The following is a 12,681-nucleotide window of genomic DNA, read 5'->3' as shown; positions in this document are numbered from 1 at the left end:
TTTTTTTAAATTTTATTTTTATTTTCCCTCTCAGTAGCATGGCTGCCTGAAATGCTTCCTTGCCCTGTACCAACCTCTGTGCTGGTGCAATTGTTCATGGACTCGAGCAGGGACTGGAAGCAGAGAACTCCATCTGGGTTAAAAATAACTTGGTCCCAAAAAATAAACCGTATTTTTAACCTGGATCAAGTTTCCTGATGCAGAACACTGTGCAGCCCTGCAAACACTTGTAGTGACACAAGTGTGAAGGTGCTGCAGGGGTCCTTGGGGCAACTGAGGCACTTTAAGCCAGGTTTTATGTTCTATCCCAGGTGCAATAAGTTTGGCAAGCAGAGATGGAAACCAGTTCCTGCTGTATCCCAGGCTTGCAGTGGTGGGATGTGTTTTGTGGGTGTTTGGGGCCTTTTTGAGTGCTGAGTGTTCTGTTAACAAAGTCACATGTTTTGTATTATCATTTAACCAACCAGGCATAATTTTCAGCAATAATAATAGTAAAAAAAAATCCATCTCTTTATTAGTGAAGCATTTTAGTGGAATGGCTCAGGGAGCATCTGATGTGTGACAGGAGAGAGAAATGGGAAACTCTGGAGACCCACAAAGTGTAGTTGAGTTCTCCTGGGTGCTTGGTGGGTCTCTGCTGCAAAGGTAGGATGGTGTTGAAGGCCTGTCACGTGGGGACAGAATTCCATACCTTTTAGAGATGTCCAAGGGCTGCCAGTGATTCATGTGTCACTGAGGGAGACCTTTGGAGTCAGTGCATGTCATCCACGTGATGGGATGTGCCAGTTCACGAGGTGTCTGTCTATTGTCTCCTGCCACCCACCCTCGGTGGCCTCTCTCTCACATGTCTTTCACTGCCTAGAAAAACGTGTGCTGAGCCACTTTCTAGCCCCAGCAGTGTCATAGATACAGTCCAGGTCTGCTGGACTTGCTTTTAGCAGGTCAAAATTGGAATCTTTCTGAAGCAAAAATACCTCATTTTCAATTCCAGCAAAGAGCAAAGCCCTGGGTACCTTACACTTGGAAAAAAATGCCCACAGGGTTGCTAAGGAGGGAGGGAGCACATCCTGCCTCTTGTGTGTGTGAAGCTGCCAGAAGGCTCAGTCTCCTTTGGAATGTGGAGCTTAATTTCAGGTTTCTCTGGTACAGCTTAAATCAGTGTCCTGTTCTGGGGTGTGGAAGGGCATCCCACGGGCCTGGGGATTTTGGTCCTGACAGTGCATCTGGTTGAGACAGCTGAGTCTGCCCTGGGTCAGTTCTTCTGCCCTCTTGGGACTTGGCTTCTGCCTGAATATCGGGATTGAGAGCTGAGTGTGGAGGAGTGAGGATCATCTCAGACCTGAGCCATCAGCGTTTTGGGAACAACGGATCCATTTATGGTGTGGGGTTGGGGGGAAAGTTGGTGTATGTGGGTTTGTTGTTGTTTGTTTTCATTTTGTAGGATGTGATTTAAAAGTGTTAGAAAATGGAGTGAAACCACCTTCCTTTTTTTCTTTTTCTTCCTTGCACTTCAGAAAACTCCTCTGGCATGGTAACTCTGTTTTGTTTAATTAGGGATCTAGCAGTGGGAATGCCATCATTCCTATTATGGCAGATACTACATCTGCTTCCTGTGTGTTATCAGGAGTGTTTTTAGGTCTGGGTTATAATCTGCAAAGCTCTTGTGGAACTGGCCCTGGTTATTTTAGAGGCTGTTTCAGTCTGTGGTCTGGAATAACACCGTAATCAGGGGCTCCAAGTGGACAGGGCTTAAAGTGATACTATCTGGGGGTGATGAGGAGCTTTCCTGGCAGCACTTAGCCTGGAACTCTGTTTTGTATGATATCAGCCCAAGCCTGGAATTCTCTGTTTTTAGGGTGAGACATGAGAAGATGTGTTTTACTGAAGGTTTATCTGTGGTGGTAGCAAGGAGGGGGCTCCAAGTGTGAGGGGACTTTTCTAAGAGAGAAAGATATGAAGATCATCCAATTCTTCAGGGTTTTAATTTGTTTTACATAGTTATCATGTTTTTCTATGTCTGATTTTTTTTTTCATCTTGTAAAGTAATATCTTTTATTTTACTATAGTCAAAGCTATCTGTTTTCTTGGCTGTGTCACGAGCATAAGTTTAAAGAAGCACTTGTGAGAAGTGCTGAAGTATTTTCTGGCTTGGGAGGTGTGGATGATTTTCAGAGATATCCCGATTTCACACTCCCTTCTGGTTTGTTAGGTGAGAATAAATAAATTCCAATTCCTGAAAATTCTCATGTAGAAAAAATCCCAACTGTTTGTGGATGTCTGCTGCTGAATGAAAATGTGTTGGATATCGGACACTCAGATGTTTGACAAGAGACTTCAGAGTGGCAGCAGTGGAGGAGGTGGGGAGAGAAATGTTTGTTTGAAGATCAGTGCACCCTGGAGAAGAAATTTATTATGATAGTATCAGAGTAAATAAAGTCCTCCTTTGGTGTAGTTTTGTTTGTGTCTTTCTAATTAGCATGATTCCTTGGGGACTGCTGGAGATTGGCCTGTGTGGGTTTGTGATAAGGATGCACAAGGAATTTTTTTTGGTATTTTTTTCTAAGCAGGTTTTTTTTCCCCTTTCTTTACAACTGCTGTATGTAGCACTTTGGTTACCAGTAACAAAGGAGAGAATTCCTTCTTAATCATTCTGTTCTGAGTGTGTGAGTGGGGAATTATCCCAGGTTTAGTGTTTATGGTGCTACATCTGCAGTAAAAAGAGAAAGGCAGTAAATACAAACCTGAGTTGTGAGTTCCATTTTCTTTGTCCTGAATCTCTGAGGTCAGCATGGGCTTGCCCTGTCACAGAAATGGGACCAGTCAGACGTCCTCAGTTGTGGCAGGTATTTTATGTGAGGAGAAGCATATTTAATGTCAGGAATTGAGGGTAATTGGTGCTGCAGATGGAAGGCACAGTGCCCTGATAAATGCTTATTTTTACTTATGAATAAAGCCAGAATCTGTGAACTTTGGGAATGTTTTGAGAGTGTAGCATGTTCAGAAATGTGTGACTTTGTTTTGTGCAGCAGTTTCTTCCCCTTGATTGGCTTCCCCTGCTGACCATGGCCTTTCCCTGCTGTGCATGACCCTGGTCACCTCCCCTGGAGTCACCAGGACAGAGAAGCTCCTTTGAATGTTGCCAAAGCAGACAACGACTGCCCAAGGCACTGAGCTGATCCTGGGCACCATAACTCCCAATTCCAGGCACAGGGGACTTGGAACATTGTTCCTGGGAGCACACAGAGCTCCCTGCATGGCAGGCAGGGAAGGTGGGAGAACATGGGCAAGGCTTTGTCTGCCCTCTTGCAGTGTCCAGTGCCACTTGCCACCATGCCAACCTTGCTGCCTGTCCTGCCTGCTCCAGGGCTGCCTGTCCTTCCCCAGCCTGGATTTCCAGGGTTAGACTCAGCACCAGTTAATCTACTGGTGTATTTTTATGAAAAATTGCTTTCCCACTCGTGCATTTTTACAGACAGAGGAGTAGTTTTTCCACCTAATTCCATGAATTATTGATTACTCTGGGCTTCCTTTCCATCTCAGACCCTGCAGAGGTAGAGATGTCCCTGCTCTGCAGCATCCCTGGGATCTGCATGGCAGGGAAGGGACTCCAGCAAGTTCAGTGTTAGAGTGAACTAACAGTGAGGGAGCAGAAGCCCTGTCAGACACAGGGGTAGTTTAGCCCCGATAATCACCACTTCAAAAAGTGGCTGTGCTTGGCAGCAGATCTGCAGTAACTCTGGTCACCGTGACATTCTTTTACCTTGAAGAAAAGCAGCATGGCTGGAGAGCTGTGGAGTGTGTTCTCTTGTACCCAGCAATAGAAAAGCTTTCTTATTTTTCTTGTATTTTTCACTGATTATAAAGGGATGGGGGGGAAAAAAGGTCATGTGGTATTGGCATTATGCACTTTGCTTAGAAAATAGGGTGTTGCAGTTTACCTAGACAGCAGGGCTTAGAGCAGAGACACGTGGAATTTTCCGTCTCGGAGCAGGCGATGAGCTCGTGTGTGCTGCTCTCCTGTGAAATATCCCCATTTTATCTGGGACCCGAGTCTGAGGGATGTTTTCCTATTTACAAGAACTGAGCACTGCTTTCTTGCACGACTCCCATGCCTGCAGGAGACACTGCAGTGGTTCTTTTCTCTCTTGTACAGAAATGCTCTGGAGCTCTGTAGCATGTGGGGGCTGCAGGTCACTCACTGTGCAAATGCCTGGGTGTTGATGGAGAGGCTGTAGAAGTACCCACAGTGTTGCTGCTGCTCTAATCCTGCCCTTGAAAGCAAGAATGTTGATGGAATCTCGGTCTTATTCTTTAGGTCTTGCATTCCTCAGTAAATAACAGGATTTGACTGTAAAATACCATTTGGGGTTTGAGTAAGGAAATGCATGAGAGGCCCAAATGCAGAGTCGGGATGATATCGTACTGTGCCTTCTGAGCAGGGAGAATGGGCTGTGGAGTCAGTTTGTGAGGTTGCACTTCAGCTCCTTGATAAAGTGCTTGAAATTTATATTGTCTTCCTCTGGAAAAGAAACACCTCTCTGTCCTTACTCTTTTCTTGCACAATTAAAGGAAGTAAATCTGGGATTTTTATCTGCTGAGGTGGATGCTCGGTGCTCTGCAGCCTAATGCTCTGTAACAAAACATGCTGAGGTTGATCCTTTCTCCTCCCTGACAGTAACAAGGGGGGTTGACTTGAGGCAGGAAGCATCTTCCCATCCTTCCCTGATAATCTAGTCAGCTCAGAAAAGCTTAATCAATGCGGCCTGGTTAGAAGTGTTTATGTGTGCGGCAGGGAAGAACTGCAGCACTTATCACCCCTCCTGTTTTTCCTGTCTTTAGGAGCTTAAAACTGTCACTCCTCAGAAATTCCTCACGCTGCAAATCCCCATTTCTCTTGTGTGCTCATGTTTCCTAAATGACCCTTATCTGTAGTGACAGGGCTTTAGTGACCAGTCGATCTGGATCTGGGTGGCCACTCTCTCTTATCTTGCCACATTGACTTTATTTTGAGAGCAAATTCTGTCAGTCATAAATGGAAATTACTGCAGTTCTTGCTGACTCTCTGGCTGTTTGAATCCTGCTTAGGAGCTGGATAACAGTTTTTAGATAAGAACCCTTAAAAAAAAAAGGGGGAAAAATATTTGGGCCTTTGAGACTGCGCCTTTCTGGTGGTTGAATGTGGGAGCAGTAAAAACAGCTCTGCCATTACTGGCAGCATAAATTCCTGCAGATCCAGTATCCTGTGGTGGCTGTGCTGGCTTGGATTGTGTTAGTCAGTGCAGAGGGTACACTCAACTGGTGCTGGTGTCGTTCTGGTAGCTTTGTTCACCACTTCCCTTTTAATCACACAAAATTCCGAAGGCAACACATTTCTTTTTTTTTTTTCCCAATTGATTGATTTAATAGAACAGGTAGAAACTTTGTGGAGGATGTCCAGCCCACAAGGTCAGGCACCAAGGCCTCCGTGTCCTGCAGCTGCGTTGAGTGACTGTCCCTGTCACTTACTCAGTGAGGAACAGAAAAGACCCAGTTAAGTGGTTTTGAAAACCCACCAGCAAAGAGCTCAATCTGCTCTCCAGCTACACCAGAACCTTCTGGGGAGGGAGAGGGAACAGAGAACACACCAGTGGGGTTTTTTTTGTTGGAAAATGTCTGTGTGTTTGCAGCTCCGGTTGCACAGGCTCGGAAGGGCCAGCGAGGCTTTGCCGGCAGCGCTTTGTCCCTGCGGATCCTCGGAGGTTTTTGTACAATCAGTACCGTGGCGGTGTCAAACATGTTTGAAACCTCTCCAAGGCCCAGGGCTTACGTTGAAGTCCACGTCAGTAGTTTTCCATGTTAGAAGGGATCCTTCTGATTCCGAGGAGATGGATGTGTGAGGACAATAGCTGCCTGTGCCTGCCAGGCTGTCAGGTCAAACAGATAGCAGGAAACTCTGCCTTTCCATGCCCGTCGGCCTCATTTTAACCCATTGGGGCCCAGAACTGTTGTCTTCCCTTCCCAGCACAGAGTGGACATCCAGCAGGTGTTCAGAGCACTTCTCTTACTTCTTGGATGGCCTTAAAAGGCACCTGTCAGGGGGTTTTGGCATTAAAAGGCATATGGCTGTGTATGAGCACAAGCTTAAATCTCTAAACAATAGTCTTCAGGAGAGTCCAGCAATTGCAGTTACTCCATAGATGCCTTTTGGTAGCTCAGGACCCTCTTTAGCCACTAGTTCTATGCTGTCCTACCACAGTAAAATCTCCTGGAGCAGCCCAGTAAGTAGTTGCAGACAGGAAACATCTAACTGAGGAGGGTGTTACTGGCTCTTGCAGGGACCTCAGTGATACCATTTTTCTCTATCTTAATGAAGCATTACAGTTAGTTTACATAGTGATAAATATAATAATTATTGTAGTGATGGCTGGGTGCCCAAGATGCTTAGAAAGCTGAACATGAAATCTTTTTAATGGCATCATAATGGTCTTTGTAAGTGTTACAGATTTGCTAGTGTTACATGTAATAAATAATGCACATTATTTTCTGGTGGACTTGTACAACTCTGTGTACAAACAGAAAAGACCTTATCTTGAGAAACTGTGGGTTTTTTCTGTGGCAACTTTCTCTGGTCAGCCAGTGTTCTGCACAAGTTAAACTTGCTACACTGGGCTTGAGGGGGAGCCAGTGAGTGTTTGTGGAAGTGGGGGGAGGTGAGATGGGAAAACACAGCAGGCTTTGGAGAGCAGGTTGTGTCTCCCTCTCTTCATGCATTAATTTCTGATTTGTAAATAATACATTTCACAGGAACACCCAGCCTTACCACAGGATGGCTTCCTTCCCTTCTCCCTCTTAAATCTCTCAAAGGAAACAATCTGTAGCCACTGTGAGATGCTTGTTTGTGGATTCTGCTTCACTTGGCAAACCATGACTCTTTTTACTTTGGGTCCCATTCCTGGCAAGGGTCAACCATTTAACTACAGGAATCAGCAGGAAGCTGTTGGACCAAGATGCATCAGGGCAGAGAAAAGCTGTTTGTATTTTTTTATTTTGGTTCTTCCGGCAGATTTGAATAAAAAGTATGTGGAAAAGTGTCAGGCCCTTGAATTTTTAATATTAAAGTGTACTCCTTCCTCATATTTAAAGTGCTCTGCCAAGAGTGTCTGCACCACAATAATTTTTTGAAGATGAACCATGAATTTTCAGACTCAGTGCTGAATCCTGCATGATCCCACCTTCCCTTATGTTTAAGGACCAGAGTTTCCAGCAGCTCCACATTTTTAGGATGTGTGAGTCAAGAGTTAACAGTGAAACCGTCAGTGTCTGAGCAGAATAAAATACTGCATCCATGGCAACTACAAATGAGACAATATTAAAATCAGTGATTTTAAAAAAATGCCATATTTGTAGTGTTCTGTGGAAAGTAAAAGGGGAACAAGTAATAAGATGAGAAAATATTTATATCTCTGGTGACTTTTGCAGCTGTGGTTTCTTTATTACTTTGACCAATCTCAGTAATTTGGATTATTGCTTGTAAAGAGCACAGTATCAAAAGTGTCAGGCATGGTGGTGTTGTGCAGATCACTGCTTGATGAAACTCAGTATTAGAGACTTATTTTTACTGTGATTTTGATGCTTTGGCAGAAAAGAGAATGAAAAAGATATGAGAGAAAAAGGATGCATAGTGGATAAAATATATAGCCTTTTCCTTTAGGAATACAAAGTGGTCTGTCTCTCAGAGAAAGGTTTTGAAGTCTCCATTCCTGTGAGTTCAAGCAGAAGTAAGAAGGGTCTTTTAAAATTCTGGTTTCATTATGAATCTTGTCCAGCAGAACCTTTCCAGCATATCCCAAGTGCTTCATTGGCCGTGTGGTTGTAATATTCCAGTGCTGCCTTTGAACAGGAGCTTTAGGATATCTCCCTGGTTGCACCTGGAGCTGAGGCACAGGACTCACCTGACATCTGTTCAGTGCACAGCATTCCCTTTTTTAGGCCCTTCTAAGTATGAAGAATTCTGACATTCCTTGGGGAGCTCCCCACGGGCTCAGCACTGCTGTTCCTGGATGTCCCATGCTCTGTGTAGGGAGGTTTGTGGAATGTTTGCAGGCACCTTCACTTTGTGTATTTGAAAAGAAACAAAGCATGCACACAAGTTTAAATGTTTTTATATCAGGGGCAAGGTGATTAATCTAGTGAATCTTTTACATTTTAATTACCCTCTCTCACTCCAAAGTCTAGCAGTTTGCAGGGCTGAGCAGCTCCAGGCTGGTCATCATTGATCATGTCTGATGGTGCTGTTTTAACTGTTGCTTATGCTTCATTTCTAGTCTTAACCAGAGACTTCTCTGGTCACCCACAATGCCCAGATGCCATTCAGTTGCAGTGGTCAATGTTGAAATAGTGTGGTGGATGTGGAGGTCTCCTGTCTTTTCCAAGTGACTGGAAATGCTGGATGTGTGTTTAATCGTGTTACGCCAAGCGCTGTTCTGGACTGTGAGCTCTTTCCTCCTCCATGCAACTAGAAATAAATGGGTTTGCTTTGCCCTTTTGGACAGCAAGCTGATATGCTGGAAGATGTTGCCAATACCTCTTTTTCCTAATGGTTTAAAAAACCCATTAAATCTGCTGGCTTGGTGGAATCACCAGTGAGCTCCTTCACACCATGTGAAGTGTTTTCCTGGTTTCGCTCCCTTGGCTACTGGGCGGCTGCTGGTGGAACAGGGAGGCACTGAAGGTTCTGCCTTAGGCTGGGGCATGGGGAAAAAATCCACTTTGAGAAGGAGACACAAAGTCTCCCTGGCTGTGGAAAGCCAATTAGCGTGGGGCTGTGCAGTGGCAGAGCTAACCTTGGCTCTGTGGTGTGTGCAGGGTGAGTGTGCAGCTGGGTGGCTCTTCCTCAGAGCACTCCTTGGCCCAGGGAATAGGAACACTGAATTGCAGGAGCTCCACTGAAATGCAGAAGCAAGTATGCACAGGGTTTGGGAAAGCAAACAGGAAAGGAGGTGTGCTTTGGTACAGCAGCTTGCAGGAAGCCAGAGGGGTCTGTTGGTTCAAGCTCAGGGCTGGAGGTTACCTCGTCCGAAGCTCAAATTCAGGGCAGACAATACACACTTCCTCTGACCTCGAGTCAATCACTTAATCTGAGTAATCTTACTTTGTGGTTTGCGTTCCTGGTTAAGGTAGGAGTGATAGTGTTAGTGGCTGCTGTCTGTCTCAGGTGTGTTGGGATTAGTGGGTTAAATTTAGTTAAGACATGTCAGGCAGAAGTAGGAGATAAGTGTAGTCAAAATGCTGCTGTGACTGAAATATCATCCAGGAGTAATCTTCTTGCTAACACTTCCCAAGCACAAGTCTGCCTGGGAGAGGGAATTTCAGAGTTTGAACTGTGAAGGTAGAACAGGTTCTCCAATATTGGAAGCTTCTAAGTCGTACTGAGGTGGGATTATTATTGTCCTGTTGTCTCTTACAACCAATAAACAGTCTTGTTCACCTAAAAAATCAGTCACATGCAGCAAATGAAGCTGGCACTTTAAGGCTCTCCACAGCATTTTAAAATGATGATTATATTGGGGGGGGGGGTCAAGCAGGTGTATTGGTAAAAAGGATGACAGGTTGCAGCTGAGCTGGAGGAGGAAATTCAAGTTGTCTCAGTTTGTGCACAGAATTCTCCCTGTGATGGCCTGTGCTCCGGGCTGGGATTACCTCTGCTGTCTGCCACAGAGGTTGTTTCCCTCCAAATGGAAGTGAGGGTTAACTATCAATGGAAATTTCGGCTGCCGAAATTGGCTACTTCTGACTTGGCTAAGCAAGGTAATGAGTTACCTCTCCCTGATGTAATAATGTAATAGCTTATGGGGTTTTTAAAGGCTTTTAAATAAGTCCTTCTTAGGAAGTAGTATGGAGGGAATTGCCAACTCTCTCTCTTCCTTTTTTCTTTTTTTCCCCTTGGAGAAACCCTAAACCTGCCTTGAGTCTGTAAGAGGGGATTTTGGGGGTTTGGGTGGGAGGAGCTGCAAAAGGGCGGGGGTGTTGGATGTTTTGCTTCTCCCTTGGCTGGAATGCTCGGGATTGAGTAACCAGGGTATCGTCTGGCATATCTGAGGCCAGGGCTAAAGCTTACAAAAGAGCTTAAGTCATTTCAGTAAATGAATTTAGCTGTTGTCCATCTACATCCTGTGCTTGTTGAGACTTTGCTGATTCCCAGCTGTTTTCTATTGCTCCCGTGCCAGCAGTTGCTCCACCTCCTCTCCAGAGCTGGTGGAATAACTGGAGTGCTGACTTCCTCCAGGCAAAGTCAGTCAGGTTTGCCCAAATCTCCCAAGTGATGGGAAGAGCGGGGCTGGCTCAGGCATCTTTGGTGGATTGGGAATGCTGCTGCAGCTCCTCCCTCATCTGTGCAGTTGTGGTGGCAGTGGCTGTATTTGGAGGAGTGATTTTGATATCCTTGGGAGCCTTTCCCTTCTGTGTACGCTGAACTGCACCGGTTCCAGCGCTGTAGCAGCTTGCTGTAGTAGAGGAGGAGGAGGAGGGAAACCAGAGGAATGCTTCCTACAAACCGCTCAGATTTCCTGGAGGCAGTGAGGGACAGGAATGTCGTGGTAATGTTTAAATCTGTGTGAAATGGGGCCTTTGCATGGAGTCGTAGGAAGGCTGTCGATAGTAAAGCAGTAGGAGATTAAACAGGTGTTTATCCTGGAGGGTGTGAATTTCCAGAAGAGAGGAAAGATGGTTGAGGTTTCCAATCCCCCTTTCACTGTGCTGGCTGTGCCCTGCAGGTTGAGGTTCTCTGTCCCATCATTTCTATGGAGGAGGATGATTTGAGCGTTGTAGACATCAGTCCATAATCTCAGTGATGATTTCTATATTCAGCTCAGTCCTGTAGGACTGATATAATTCAGAATGTACTCAGATTGATTTTTCAAAGAACAAAGAAAAAGGTGATCTACTTTTCCCACAGATTATTTGTCATGGGCCAAAAAGCCAATTTTTCCTTTTCAGTCGTTTTGTCCCTCTGATTCATTAAAAATCCTCTAGTGGAGTCTTTCTGTGGACAGAATGTTTTTATTAACTTGGAGGTAGTCAAAGCACATGACAAAATCCCTGGAAAGTTCTTCCAGTGCTCCCATTTTTAACAAACACAGCCTTGGGAAACTCTTTTAAGTATTTAGGGGATTATGTTACAATTCATTTTGAAACACAGAGAATGGAGAGGCAGGGCCCAAACCTGGTCCCTGGCTCTGCATGGTTGGAAGTCTTAAGCTGTTTGTATGGGATGTTTTTGCCTGGAGTGGAGGGAAATCTCCAAGTCTGCATTCGGAGAGTGTTGGATGGATGAGAGGGAACACGGAATAGACTTGTCCTGATTGTAACCTGGGAGCCTGGAAATGGCTTTAAATTGAGGAAGTGATCCAAATTTGTGCTTTTGTTACTGAAAACATCCATCCTTAGAGCATCTCTATCTACTGGTCTGTATCAGTGAGGAAACACTGCAGGCTGTTCTGGGATGAGGGGGCAGAAAGCTCTAAGTATTTCAGTCAGAAACCTCTCTGAATACTGAAGGTTTTGCTGAGTATTGCAGGAAAACTTGAGAAGAATTTAGATTTTTAATGCTTTTTCCTTCTCCAAACAAATCTGCCTCCCCAATGAGCTGTAATTTTAGTTGCACAGGTTAAGACTGGTGGCAGTGATTTCAGTGTAGCTTCTGCCACTCTGTGGACAGAGGAGCTTGTTGTGTGTGGTCTGTCTTCACATCTTCTTCTCTCCCCTCCCTCTCCCCCTGCGTGCACTGGAATACTGGGATTCTGCAGTTTTTTTCAGTTGTAGTATCTGCTCAGTGGGAGTGTGAGAACTTGTGATGTAAAACTCAGTTCTCACTTTCAAATTTCTTAGTAATTGGTAGAGGAAGACAGACCATTGCTGAACTGCACTCACTGGCTGGTCAGTGAATGTAATTACAGAACTCCACAAAATAAGAAAAAAAATGTATAAGCAGCATCACTCTCTTCGGTCTGGCAGCCTCATTCCTGAGGCACTTCTCAGCTTTGTAAATGTTCTTATTAAATAAAAAAAAAATTACAATACTCTTTATTAAGCCTTGACTAAGTCGGGGAAAAGTTTAACACAACCAGACTTACTGCAAAAAAGGCTCTTCAAATGAAGTAGCTGAAATAATTTTCAAAGATTAACAGGCTTGATTAGTTTCATATGAACTGAACATCTAAAATTAGAGGCTGCATTTTGCATTGGTTCGTGTTCTTGCATATATTTCACTCTGGGTTATGAAGGTTATGTTTTCTGAGCAGGGATTAGGAGTGTGGAACAAGTTATGGATACTTAACTTGGCAAATAAATCTGTCCACACCTTATTTTCCTTTTGGGAGATTTGCTGGGAGCGAGGTGCCATGAAAGCAAGAAAGGAAGATGTGGAACTTGTGGGGAAGGCACAGACTTTGTAAGATCACCCACTGGAACAGCTTCCTGAGACTGAGCTCTGCTGCCCCTTGTTCCCAGCAGCTCAGTCTGAACAGTGAGATCTAAAGGGGTGTGAGGGGCTGCTGAGGGTGGCAGGATGGTCTGGGATTCCAGGTGAATGGGAGGAGCTGTTCTGAATCCATTGGGAAGGCTGCATTTCAAAACGTGTGTCATTGTGAGATATATTTCTGTGAAGCTGTTTGAGTTCTGGGGCTCAGTGGTTCAGGGTTTCCA

The 12,681-nt window shown here is 44.8% G+C and overlaps 1 protein-coding gene across 4 annotated transcripts in view; it reads left to right on the top strand.

The window, feature by feature from the left end:
- The window catches only part of IGF1R (insulin like growth factor 1 receptor), a 174,556-nt gene that overhangs the window by 52,174 nt on the left and 109,701 nt on the right, over positions 1-12,681 (top strand). The window lies entirely within an intron of this gene.

Source organism: Neopelma chrysocephalum, unplaced genomic scaffold, assembly GCF_003984885.1.
Source record: "Neopelma chrysocephalum unplaced genomic scaffold, ASM398488v2 Primary Assembly neopelma1_75, whole genome shotgun sequence".
Taxonomy (NCBI): domain Eukaryota; kingdom Metazoa; phylum Chordata; class Aves; order Passeriformes; family Pipridae; genus Neopelma; species Neopelma chrysocephalum.
Note: the sequence above shows the minus strand (reverse complement) of the source record. Positions and strands in the feature narration are given on the sequence as shown.